This window comes from Leptidea sinapis, chromosome 39 (genome assembly GCF_905404315.1).
Source record: "Leptidea sinapis chromosome 39, ilLepSina1.1, whole genome shotgun sequence".
Lineage (NCBI taxonomy): Eukaryota > Metazoa > Arthropoda > Insecta > Lepidoptera > Pieridae > Leptidea > Leptidea sinapis.
Genome location: NC_066303.1, coordinates 745602 through 757430, shown reverse-complemented (window position 1 = coordinate 757430; position 11829 = coordinate 745602). Strand labels below are relative to the sequence as shown.

The 11829-nt window shown below is 36.1% G+C and overlaps 1 long non-coding RNA gene across 1 annotated transcript; it reads left to right on the top strand.

Moving 5' to 3' along the window:
- Positions 1–301: 301 nt before the first annotated feature.
- Positions 302–6925, top strand: LOC126976105 (uncharacterized). The gene is made up of 7 exons (XR_007731836.1): positions 302–344; positions 1016–1045; positions 2127–2182; positions 2937–3026; positions 4167–4357; positions 5632–5684; positions 6835–6925. It is a non-coding gene; the product is annotated as an uncharacterized LOC126976105 (long non-coding RNA).
- Positions 6926–11829: the final 4904 nt, after the last annotated feature.

Below are 11829 nucleotides of genomic sequence, written 5' to 3'. Positions count from 1 at the left end.
AAGCTAAGGCTAAGGCGGAATTAACACTAAAGAAAACTCAAATCATTATGGATTTCCGCAAAGGAACGCCTACTTCAATAAATTTAGCAGAAGAGCGTTTGCCGGGATAGCTAGTATATATACAGTATGCATTGGAAGACGAAATCGCGGGTTTTTCACTCGTTATAAATATTTAATCATGAGTAGAGTACCCTTCACCTAAGTCATAACAAGATGTGCGCTTGCGCACATAAACAATCTAGTTATACATTAGAAATATTTAGTATATAAGTGCGAGATATCCTTACTGACCATCACTCGAACTGTATCCATCATTTAATATAACAGCCAACGTTATCTCAAAGGTATTTATAAAATATTTAATATCATTTTGAGTGAATATATTATATTTTACATTAGATTGGAGATACAAACTTCATATTTTCAAAGTCGTAAGCGTCAAATACTGTCTGTATGAAAAGCAAATTATACAAGTTAACTAAAAGTTGTTGTTAAAATTTTTGGCTGTTTGTCGGTTTGTATGTATGTTTCGTTGTTTGTGCACCTTTTTCAAGATCAGTTTATTTTTATTTATTTATTTGTCCATCAACAAGTCAGGATACAAACACGTGTCAATTCTACAAATTTATTGCAATATCCAAAAACTGTGGTCCTGCAAGTAACAGGTGAATACATCGCGAATATAAAATATTTCAAATTATCTATATCTTAATATATAAAAAATTCATATTACAGTACGAAACCAATTTTAATCAATTTTTGCACATTGTGTGCATTTTAATCCACCTTGAGAGAAATAATAGTTTTTATTTCGATTCTTTACATTTTTTATATCTATTTTTTATGAACATTTATTTCTATGATACAAATATTGAAGCACCTTTTGACAGTTCTGCTGTGACATTATTTACAGAACAGGAACAATGAAATAATTCTAGCACGTTCCTTAGCGTTATTTATTTCCATGTTATACACGGAAACATTTTCAATAAATTCATGTTTGGTTTAATTACAGATCTCAACGTCTCTACGCCAAATCATGAAGGTAAAGATAATAGTTTTATTTTAGCAATAGCAATACTTTTGTTAACAATAAGTAACCTTTCGACTCGATAGAGTCGCGATGAGCGATAGCTCATAATAGCATATGGGAAGCATTAAACAAACAAAATACTTACGCAAGTTACATAAATATTATCAAAAAATATATTTTAATTGTACTAGTAGTGTCACTCTAATAAAGGGGGCACCAGGATCATCATCAACCGAGGAGTCAGACAAAGGGGTTCCTTAATTAGTTTAGTCACGTCTAGTTTTTCAGGTTTAGTTAAGTCCCTTAGTTTAATCACTAAAACTATTTATAGCTGTCCTACAAAATGTAATGGAAGACTTACTGAGAATCCATATAAGCTCAACACCATGATTAACGAACATTAGACTGCTTGTGTTCAGGTAGCCCTGGAAATTAACTTAGAAAAAACAAAAATCATGACAAACAGCGAGATGACGCCAGTACTGGTTAACGAAGGGCCGGGTATGTAACGAATTACACTTACCTTGGAAAACAAATTTCAGACATAGCTGAAATAGAGGAAATAGGGATGAGAGTACATGGAGAACGCATTGGGCGCAAAAGTTGATTCTCAAATCGCAACTGCCAATTAAATTGAAAAGAATAATTTAAGATACAACAATTCTACCATGTCTAACCTATGGCTGCCCAACGTGGATTTATGATCACGAGGCAAGACACAAAATCAAGACAAAACAGAGGGCAATGGAAAGGTGCTGTTTAAATATATAGCTGAGATGATATACAGAAACATAATAATTCGTAAAATAACCAAGGTAAAGGATGCTGTACACTTCGCTAAAAGGCTCAAATGGAGATAGGCTGGCAATGTTGGAAACACGATGACAGTCGATGGACAATTTACAACACAAAATGAAAAGGACCGCGTGGCGTGAGGAGGAGAGGTCGCCCGGGCTCCCGGGAGTAGGACGAGATTGTAGAGACCCAGTCGTTTGAAAACCATACGGACATTGAATTTATTATCAAATAATGTTTCCGGATGTTTTAGTGATCCTTAATTCAAAACTGATAAAATATTTTCTGTATGTTTCAGTTACTGTCCGTCTGTTTGTTGATTGCTTCGGCGTTTGCAGAGCCCCCAGTTAATAGGTGAGATTTGAAAGAAAATTGACTTCAGAAGTGTGTTGACTATAATATTTGCTTACTATAAAATACTGGTCAACTTTACGTTAAACTGGTAATGGTGGATTTATTAAGTAAGGAAACTAAAACTACTTATATCTTCTCAATAAATATGCTTAGATAAGTATATGTCACAAAATATAGGTTATAAAAAATGGTTATACAAAGATCAGTTTCTTAGACATTCACAAAATCGTTCTAACTTTATTTATTTACATCGCATGCATGCTTTCACGGTTCATCAGTATTGGCATAATACAGTATTTAGTAGAATAGTAATTTAATTTCGTTCTAGAGCGCACGAGTCGATACACGTAGCATTTCTCCATAGTACATTGTGCAAGAAAATTTCTTCCACGTACATACAATACTGTAGAATGAGCTTCTTTCGACAAAGCTTCTAGATCAAAGTGACATATTTATTTATACTTAAAAACGTTATTAGATACACCCTAAAGGTTTCTATAGATACAGATCAGATCTTCATATTGAAATTCATATGGAATAACTATCTCGCTTCTGGTAGAGGCCATTCGAACAAGTCTAAGATTCTATTTGAATACAATTTCCACACTGTTATCAGTAATTATTGCATTTTCGATATTTTTTTCAAGTATTTGAATTGCCTTGGAACAACATAAAGGAAATTCCAGTATCTCAAAATCTCTATATAACCATGATAGATTTAAAATATGCAACATTTCAATAATTATTTTTTCAGCTATCTACCCCCACAAAACGGCTTATCGGCTCCGTCAGCCAGCTATGGAGCACCAAGATTTGGGCAGCGACAGACTCAAGCATTGATCGGGTAAGTTTAATTTTGATGCTGAATTGTAAACTTTATCAGGAACTGAAAATATAAATTGGGTACTCTACGCCAGAAAATTGAAGGCAACTGGCAACCAAAGACCTTCTCTAAGGCAATATTAAAAATACTCTTTTGAAGCTGAGGCCAAACAAGAGTACTAAACAGCACAACCTACAGAAGGGTTTCCAAACATTTACGTAACATAGGGTGTGTGCCCAGAAAGTTAAATCTATGGTAAAACATATAATAATGTCTTGCGTTGCACGCCAAAAGAAGTCAGCATCTATGTTTTGACAATAAGGGCAGGACATTGAGCTGATGGTGATAGACGCACCTTGCCCATTACTATACAGACCCGCTAAGGATTCACGTGTAATTTCACTAGCTACGGCGCCCTTCAGACCGAAATACTATAATGCTTATAGATTACTGCTTCATGACAGAAAAAGGTGCCATTGTGACACCCATAATCTAGCCGGCACCCTGTGGAAAGAAGCCTCCCACTGATAAAACCTCCCCTATTATATTTTGTAAAAAACTTGCACAAACAAAACAAGACTGACATAAACAGGGTTAATCAAGACTGACGTTATGATTAACCCAGAATTTTCAGTGGCATCGCAATTGTGCTCGTCACTTTAAGATGTCCAAACTCATTAGGACAATAGTTTCACTTACAGCTTCACAGCAGAAAAGTACCACCATAAGTACCCGCCTAGTCGGCATTCTGTGCATAAAAACCACGCATTGGCAAACTTAAGTAATTATTAAGTTAATGGTAGGTTACTTAGTGAAGAACTGTATATAATTAAATATTTTTTTATATTCTTTCTTTTATTTGCACTTCTCCACATATGCGTTAGCTAATAATTGTTTATGTATCACGACAAATTTGCATTCTGATCCTTAGTTAAGTAGATAACTAACATCAAAGAAACAGTTCACATTATATTATGTACAATTCTATATTTTCTACTTATAATCCAGGTCAAATTTGTTATTGGTCCTTCGAGCCGGATTGAGCGCTACTTGCACATAATGTATTTATAACATAAAATAAATAATACACTTTGCTACTCCACATTTTATATGTCTTATAGAAGTCTTTAGTTATTTTTGTAAACATTGTTTTGCCAACAGTCGACCAAAAAACAACTTTAGCCGGCGGCCATCTACAGAATATGGAGTACCAAGCCGTAAGCCCCAGCAGGAGTACCTTTCCCCTCAGAATCAGCCTTCAACACAATACGGAACACCCAACCAGGGCATTGACAGAATGCAGTTGGCAGGACTTTCTCAAGAATACGGCGTCCCTGGTTTTGGGAACACAGGTTTGTAGAAAGTTATTATTTTGCGCATTAGTTTTTATACCAAGTCCTGAATAATATTGATGGTTTTTTTAATGAGAAAAAGTCATAAGACAAACACAAAAATCCCCTCATGTTATTGTTAGTGATACGCCCTGCACATTATAATGTAGAGCCGCTCAGAATTCCATAATTATCCCAATATTCTAAATCTCGTCACTTGAGATATGTCTCATTGGCCCAGTCATATCACTATAGTCCGACAACTACGTGCGCGAACGTCCCAAACATATCAGAGCGTAGCGGGCTACGTCAGTCTCACGCGTTGCCCTTCCCGCAACACCACCCGCTGATATCTCTGATACCGGGTTACGCCGCCACCGTCTGTCACCACGTGGGACGGTCGCGCACCTAGTTTCCGGACTATAGCTTCGGCGACCTTTAAACCGAAACACAATAATATAATATTGACACACCATAACACACACGATCTTGCCCCAGACTAGGCATAGTCTGTACTATGGTTACTATGGGTATACCAATGGAGACTCCTTTGCACAGAATGCCGGCTAAATTATGGGTTCCCCAACGGCGCCTATTTATGCCGTGAAGCAGTAATGTGTAAGCGTTACTGTGTTTCGGTCTGAAGGACGCCGTAGCTAGTGAATTAACTGGGAAAATGAGACTTAACATCTTATGTCTCAAGGTGACGAGCAAAAGCAAAACAGAGAGACACAGATAATGACGATATTGATCTTATTTGTAAAAAAAATGTGTTTGTACACAAGCCGTTATTCTTCTTTAGCTTAATAAAACAAAAATATATTTTACGTTTGTAAAAAAACAATATAGTAATAAATAATGTATTAAATACAACCAATGAAATTATTATTATATGGCATACGAGTAATTAACTTAAATAACGTATAATTAAATATTATTAAATTATTTATATTCAATTAGAGTGATTTTTTTTAAACTTGTATATAATTTGAAATTACATATTGAAATTTCTTTCTCGTCCATTGGTTGTGGTCCAATAGAAATATGTGTTACAAGAGGCTTAGTATAGTATATATAGTCTAGTTAATAACTAACGTCAGGGTTTCGAATTTGCGTGATGGTTTGCGCGCGCACTCTATCCTGATAATTTTTCCCTCACGCGCCAAAAGAAGCTTAAACTTTAATAATTTTGATCTAGGGTTAAATATCACGGAGGAAATAGTCGAGAACGTTTGTATGGAGGAACAGCCAGTAAGGTTTCCTGTAATGAATGAACTTTATTCTCTTATTTATAGGTGGATACTCTGGTCAAGGGAGACAAGGAAGCTACGATGACGGAAGTAATGGAGTAAGTAGAGCGATGGTATGTTTATTATTAAGTTAGCGGCCAGCAAAAGAACCTTTGATCGACGAAAGTATAAATAATGCAAACATACGTTAGTCATTACATAATTTATACATCTAGATAGAGCCTGTTGCTGCTACACAACCGATTAAAACAGGCCAGGTTTATTAATTTAGTGTGTGTGACAAGCTACGTCTTACTCTCGTATTTACATTTTTGGTATTTATTTTCAGTATTTTGTTTTACAAAAAAGTCCAATAAAGTATTCTCATCTCATCTTTAATCAATATAATTTTTCTTTTCTATGTTTTCACTATTTTTTAAAAGTTATTACCAACACGATTCACTTTCATCTAAGGAAGTAGCAACTTTTTTCGAATCGGTCACTTTGACAAATAAGCTATCCAGTTTAGGTTAAAATAACACCTCAAGGTACGAATGAATGAACGAACTAAATCAGTTTGCGATTCAGTTGATATCATTTTTGAAATTCAATTGACATCATTGCGATTTATTCAGTTGATTTGACGTCAACCTAAATTAGATAGCTCTAATCACGTCGTGGTACGAAATAGCAAAGCAGTTCATTTTAGGTTGTCAATTGAATCGCAATAAGAGTTCATGGTAGGCCCGCAAGGCTTGTTTAGTACCTTTCTAAAATAATGCACGGAAATTAAAGCTCAATTAAAAAAAATTACCTTAGCTGACCTTTTAATTGAAAAACAGTTTTAACAGTTTCAGGTGGCTTTAGTTCATCATAGTTAGTGTCTACAGTTGAACACGTTTCGTCAAATACAATTACTTTTTAAAGCAAAGATGGATAACGAATAACAATATTTTTTCCTGAGTTAATATGATCATTTGTTTATTTTCAATATTTAGCTTTCTATTTACAAGCCCTTTTAGAAATGTTAATAAAACCTTAGATATGTTAACGCCTTCGTTACTATGTTTCGGAGTAAAAGATCATTCCATTTTGAAACTACGTGAATATGTGTTAAATTGTGACAAAGTTTTAAATTTGGAATAACTTTACTTCGCGTTTATTAATAACACAGAATATGTATAACTATGTGGATAGATTTATTCACGTTGCATGTTTTAATAAGCAAGAACTAAAATTGTGTAACTAAAATCGGTAATGTATTCTTAGGAACCCGCTAACTACAACTTCGAGTACATGGTAAAGGATGACCAGTATGGAACAGACTTTGGTCACCGCGAGTCGCGACAGGGCGACGTGGCCAACGGCGTTTATTACGTATTACTGCCTGATGGAAGGAAACAGGTAAATAATAACCCGAGCTTATATTACGCATGCCAATCTGAGTTATTGAAGTGAAAACTTCTTTAGACCCGTTGGGCACTTTTTGGTAGGAGAAAATCTTATGGGTTCGCGTCACCGGCATGCTCATGAATAGCGCACGCGATAAATAATTAATTAAAAAACAAAAATATATATAGTTAGGCACACACTTTTTGGAAGGGTGAGATCTTGCGTAACCGAAATGCTTATAGCTGTAGCTATACAGCGGACGTATTGTACAACATTAGTGTTGTGTATCGTCAAGTGAGGTATTCAAAACGTTTGTGTTATTTTGGTGCATCACTTTACACTTCCATTGTAATTGTAATTATTCAAAAAAATGATGAAGCTGCAAAGGTCAATTTATAAAAAAAAGTGTGTGTACTTCTGTATGCACGCAAGAAGTTATACTTGTTTGGCGTAACAAAGCTAAAATCATTAAAATTATTTATTATTCTTGCTATTCTACGTTTGTAGTAAGAACGATTTTGTAAAAATCTTGCAAAGATGGCTTTGACAATTAATTATTAAATAAGAAATATGGCTGTATGCCCATATATACTGAACCCTTTGCTGGTCCTAATAATGGACCAAGAAACTAAAAAAAATAACAAATGTCGCAAACGTCAGAAAGTTTTAGGAACCAACTTCACCCCGTTATTTTTGTGTTACAGTGATGCGCGCGCATCTTAAACCATAACAGATCTTAAGTTTTACAACTTCGAAATGCGAGAAAAAATGGACTGGATTAAATAATTGAATCAATTAATGACAATAAATTATATAATTTAATTATTTTATTTAAAAACATATAGTCACACACATGTGTAGTAACACAGAGAAGTTTTAATAATAAAGTAGCTATATGTCCACGTTATTAATGTTAATTTAACTGTTTTACTTGATTATGTTTCAGACCGTCGAATATGTAGCTGACTCCAACGGTTACAGGCCAACAATATCATACGAAGATACAGGATTGGCTCAAAATGGCTACAACAGGAACGCTCAACAAGGATACAACCAGCAAGGGTATCAGTATTAAAACGGTTTGATATACAAGGAAGGCGCCATCCCGATTTTCCCATCCCAAATAATTTATTAAATGTAACTTAATGTACGTAAATCTTTTTCATTGGGGTATTATATAAAGTCTTATGTAGGTTCAATCTGCATCTCTTGGTGGATGTCTAATAATGGTTTACTTTAGTGACTTTTAAACTAAGATCATTTTGAGCAATGCATGCGTTGTGCACACTAGCACAGTGTCATACAAATCGCGAGTGTAAGACGTAGCTTGTCACGCAAACTAAACTATTAAACTTGGCCTGTTTTCATCGGTTGTCTAGAATATACAACAATAATAATAATAATACAGCAATAGACTCTATCTAGACGTATAAATTATGTGAGTAATCTTTTAAACATATTTCACTGAATTTTGCCAATAACTGACAAATGCAAACAAAGTTTGAAATATTATATTAGAGTTTTTTTTTCCTAATAGTCTGCCATCTTTGTTTAAAATAATTTGATTTGATTGGTCGTTGACGCAGGCAAACTTGGATTTGCTTCTCTCCTACCACAAAGCGATAATGTTTATCTACTCTCGATGAATTATTTAGCTATTTTTACAAAATGATTGCATAACTGGATTATTCATAATTTAGTACTAATAAATAGTTGTACCGCTAACGACAGAGGCTATGAAAATGGATTTTGATATATTATTTATGTTTAGCTTAAGTTTAGTTTAGTAAAGGCCAGTTATGCTCTTCTCGATTTGTTAATATATTTTTGTAATAAATAAATAAACAATATAAATAAGAACTTATTTTATTTTTTAACTTATTAAAAAATTCAACCTCTTCTAATTCCATGTATTTATAATATCTCACCCTAAATTATTTTCTAATAACAGTCATTCTTAAAGTTACTTAGACTTAAGTCGTGAAAATTTTGATTAAAAAATATCTATGTAAATACGAAACGTACGTTTTACATTCATCCCCATCAGCCGGAAGACGTCCACTGCTGGACAAAGGCCTTCCCCAAAGATTTCCACGACGATCGCGATCGATCCAGCGCTGCCCTCATCCATCGTATGCCGGCGATCTTGACGAGATCGTCGGACTATCTTATGGGGCGCCTACTAACAATGCGTCTTCGGTACGTGGTCGCCATTCGAGGATTTTACTGCCCCAACGGCCATCTGACCGTCGAACTATGTGCCCTGCCCACTGCCGCTTCAGTTTCGCAATCAATCTTGCAGGGAAACTCCGAGCATAGCTCTCCATTGCCTTCTGAGCGACCATGAGCTTTCTCATAAGGCCCATAGTTAGCGACAACGTCTGCGTCGGCGTTACGCCAGGGATTTCTCGATCAGGATCCACCGCGGTGAAATAGCACACTAAGAATTTCTCAGTTTGTTCACTCACAATTGCTAGTATAGAACTGATAAAAGTAGACATGGTTCGTTCATTAAATTTGAATAAACATTAGTAAGTAAGAAGATGGCGCTGCAAGCAAAATTCGAAATGCAATTAAGAAAGACTTATTGCATAAAATAATAAGATTTGATACAGAATAATGATATAATTCTAATATAAATTAATTTAAACATTTACAAATTAAATTAAGTATTTTAACAATAAATGAAATATCAAACATCTTCAAAACATTCAAACAGTCAAAACAGTGTCTATTAAATATCAGACCTTAATAAATAACGGTTTTATGTTTACAAATAGCTATTTGTAATTAAATCCTATATATTTCAGATACATCTATAACAATTATATTCATTTTAATGATAAACTAAAACATATATATCATCATCAGTCATCACTGGCAACACACACTGATTGAAAACCTTTGTCTTCAGACACTGTCATTTTATCGCCCTTTTTGAAGAACAGCACCACTATACTTCTGTGCCATGCTTACTAATCTCGTACAGGCTAATGTCTGGGATGCTATCAGCATAGTCTCGGGTTAATTTGGATCTTGGGGCTTCAGCCTTGTTGGTAACAGGTACCCGTGCGGTCGTGAATAACTGAATAACTCGTAGATCTTCCCGACTTCCCTCAAAAGTACGGGTTAAGAGGGAACGATCCAGCCGTTTGAACAGCTGCCTCATATCTGACTGACCGAGTATAATAATATACTTGTCCACGACTACGCAGTCACCGAGGCATTCGAAGCGGTTTTAAAATTCGAGTTGAAAGTTTTCAGAGTTTTGGATCTGGATGGATGCGGATCAGAGTGTAGACTTTACCTGTGGAGACCGCTCCAGTTTTGGATTTATATTCAACATGCCTCTTACTATGCGGTGATCACTCCCAGTTTTCACTGAGTTGATTACATCATTGAATATATGTCTTTTGGTCGACGTAATGAATTCAATCTCATTTTTGGTGGCATCATCGGGGCTGATCGAAGTCCATTTGCGTTATTCTGGCTTCAAGAGGAAAGAGTTCATGCAGCCAGCATCTGGCCTCGGGCGTTACGGTTTCCATAACCAAATTGCCCCTCTCTCAATTAAGCGCCGCTATGTTTGCCCAGTTTTGCGTTGAAGTCTCCCATGACAACGTTGAAGTGGGTCTTCGGAGTGTGAATGGCTGTTGAGATGCTCTCATACATGGACTCCAATTCCTCGTCTGAGTGTGTCAAAGTCGGAGCGTTAACCTGTATGACCTTCAACGAATACCATTCAGTAATTCTGAGTATTAGGTACGCTACCCTAGTCGACATGCTCCCCACCTCAGTTACGTTGGTGACGAGAGACTTATGAACGAGGAACCCGACACCACCCTGGGACAGTTGGTCGTCCTCCCGGAAGTAGAGCATGTGTCCGGAATTTAGGATTATCGAGTCGCTAACCTATATTCGGATCTAGCATAACCCCACGACATCCCATCCGAATCTGCTCACAGCTTCCTCCAGTTCCTCCAACTTCTGGTCGGTCCGCGTGTCTTGTCATTGTATGTTGCCAGGGCCAATGGTCTTCGTTTGTGGTAGTCGCTTATGTGGCTGCTACCATGGCTACCACGAGCGGGGGCGTTGGGGACTGAGAGTCGGGGCTACGGCCCCGCTATTAGTAGCGTCCGTCATGTTTGGGGGTGTTTGCCATAATCGCCACGCTTGGCAGGCGGGTTGCCGATCACAGCAGATGTTGTGCTCGTGTGCTTTAACGAAAGATGCTGCCCATCTTCCGTTCCTTATATCCCTTTGTCGCCTTTTACGTCACCCACGGGAGGAGATGGGCTTGTGATATTCTGGTGCGACACCACACACACATTTTTACAACCATACAACACTAACTAGGTTATCGATATTTTTTTATATACGTACACCGATTACGCTCAGATTGATTATCCGATTTACATAGTTCTTCTTTAATTTGATGCGGAATCTTTGCCATTTGATCCCATAAAATTTGACATAGTTTTGCCCAGTACTTTTCATTTGATGAACATTTGTCATGAATATTTTTGATTACGTGGAGGATATATATCCTATAAATAAAAATATACTATAGTTTGTTTACGGCTATTTTAGGAGTTTTCATTAAGGTTGATTATATGTATTTTACTACAAGCTGACCCGGCAAACGTTGTTTTGCCATACGAGTATAAATTATTTTTAGAGTTAAACCGTTTCGTGGCCATTGCAACATTACTTTATTATTCTATAATAAAAGAATTTTTCTAAAATAAGCTTAAGCTACCTGCTAATAAAATTCCCGTCAAAATCGATCCAGCCATTTCAGAGATTAGCCGGAACAAACAGACAGACGGACAGACAAAAATTGTAAAAAATTTAATTTTGGTATATGTACCG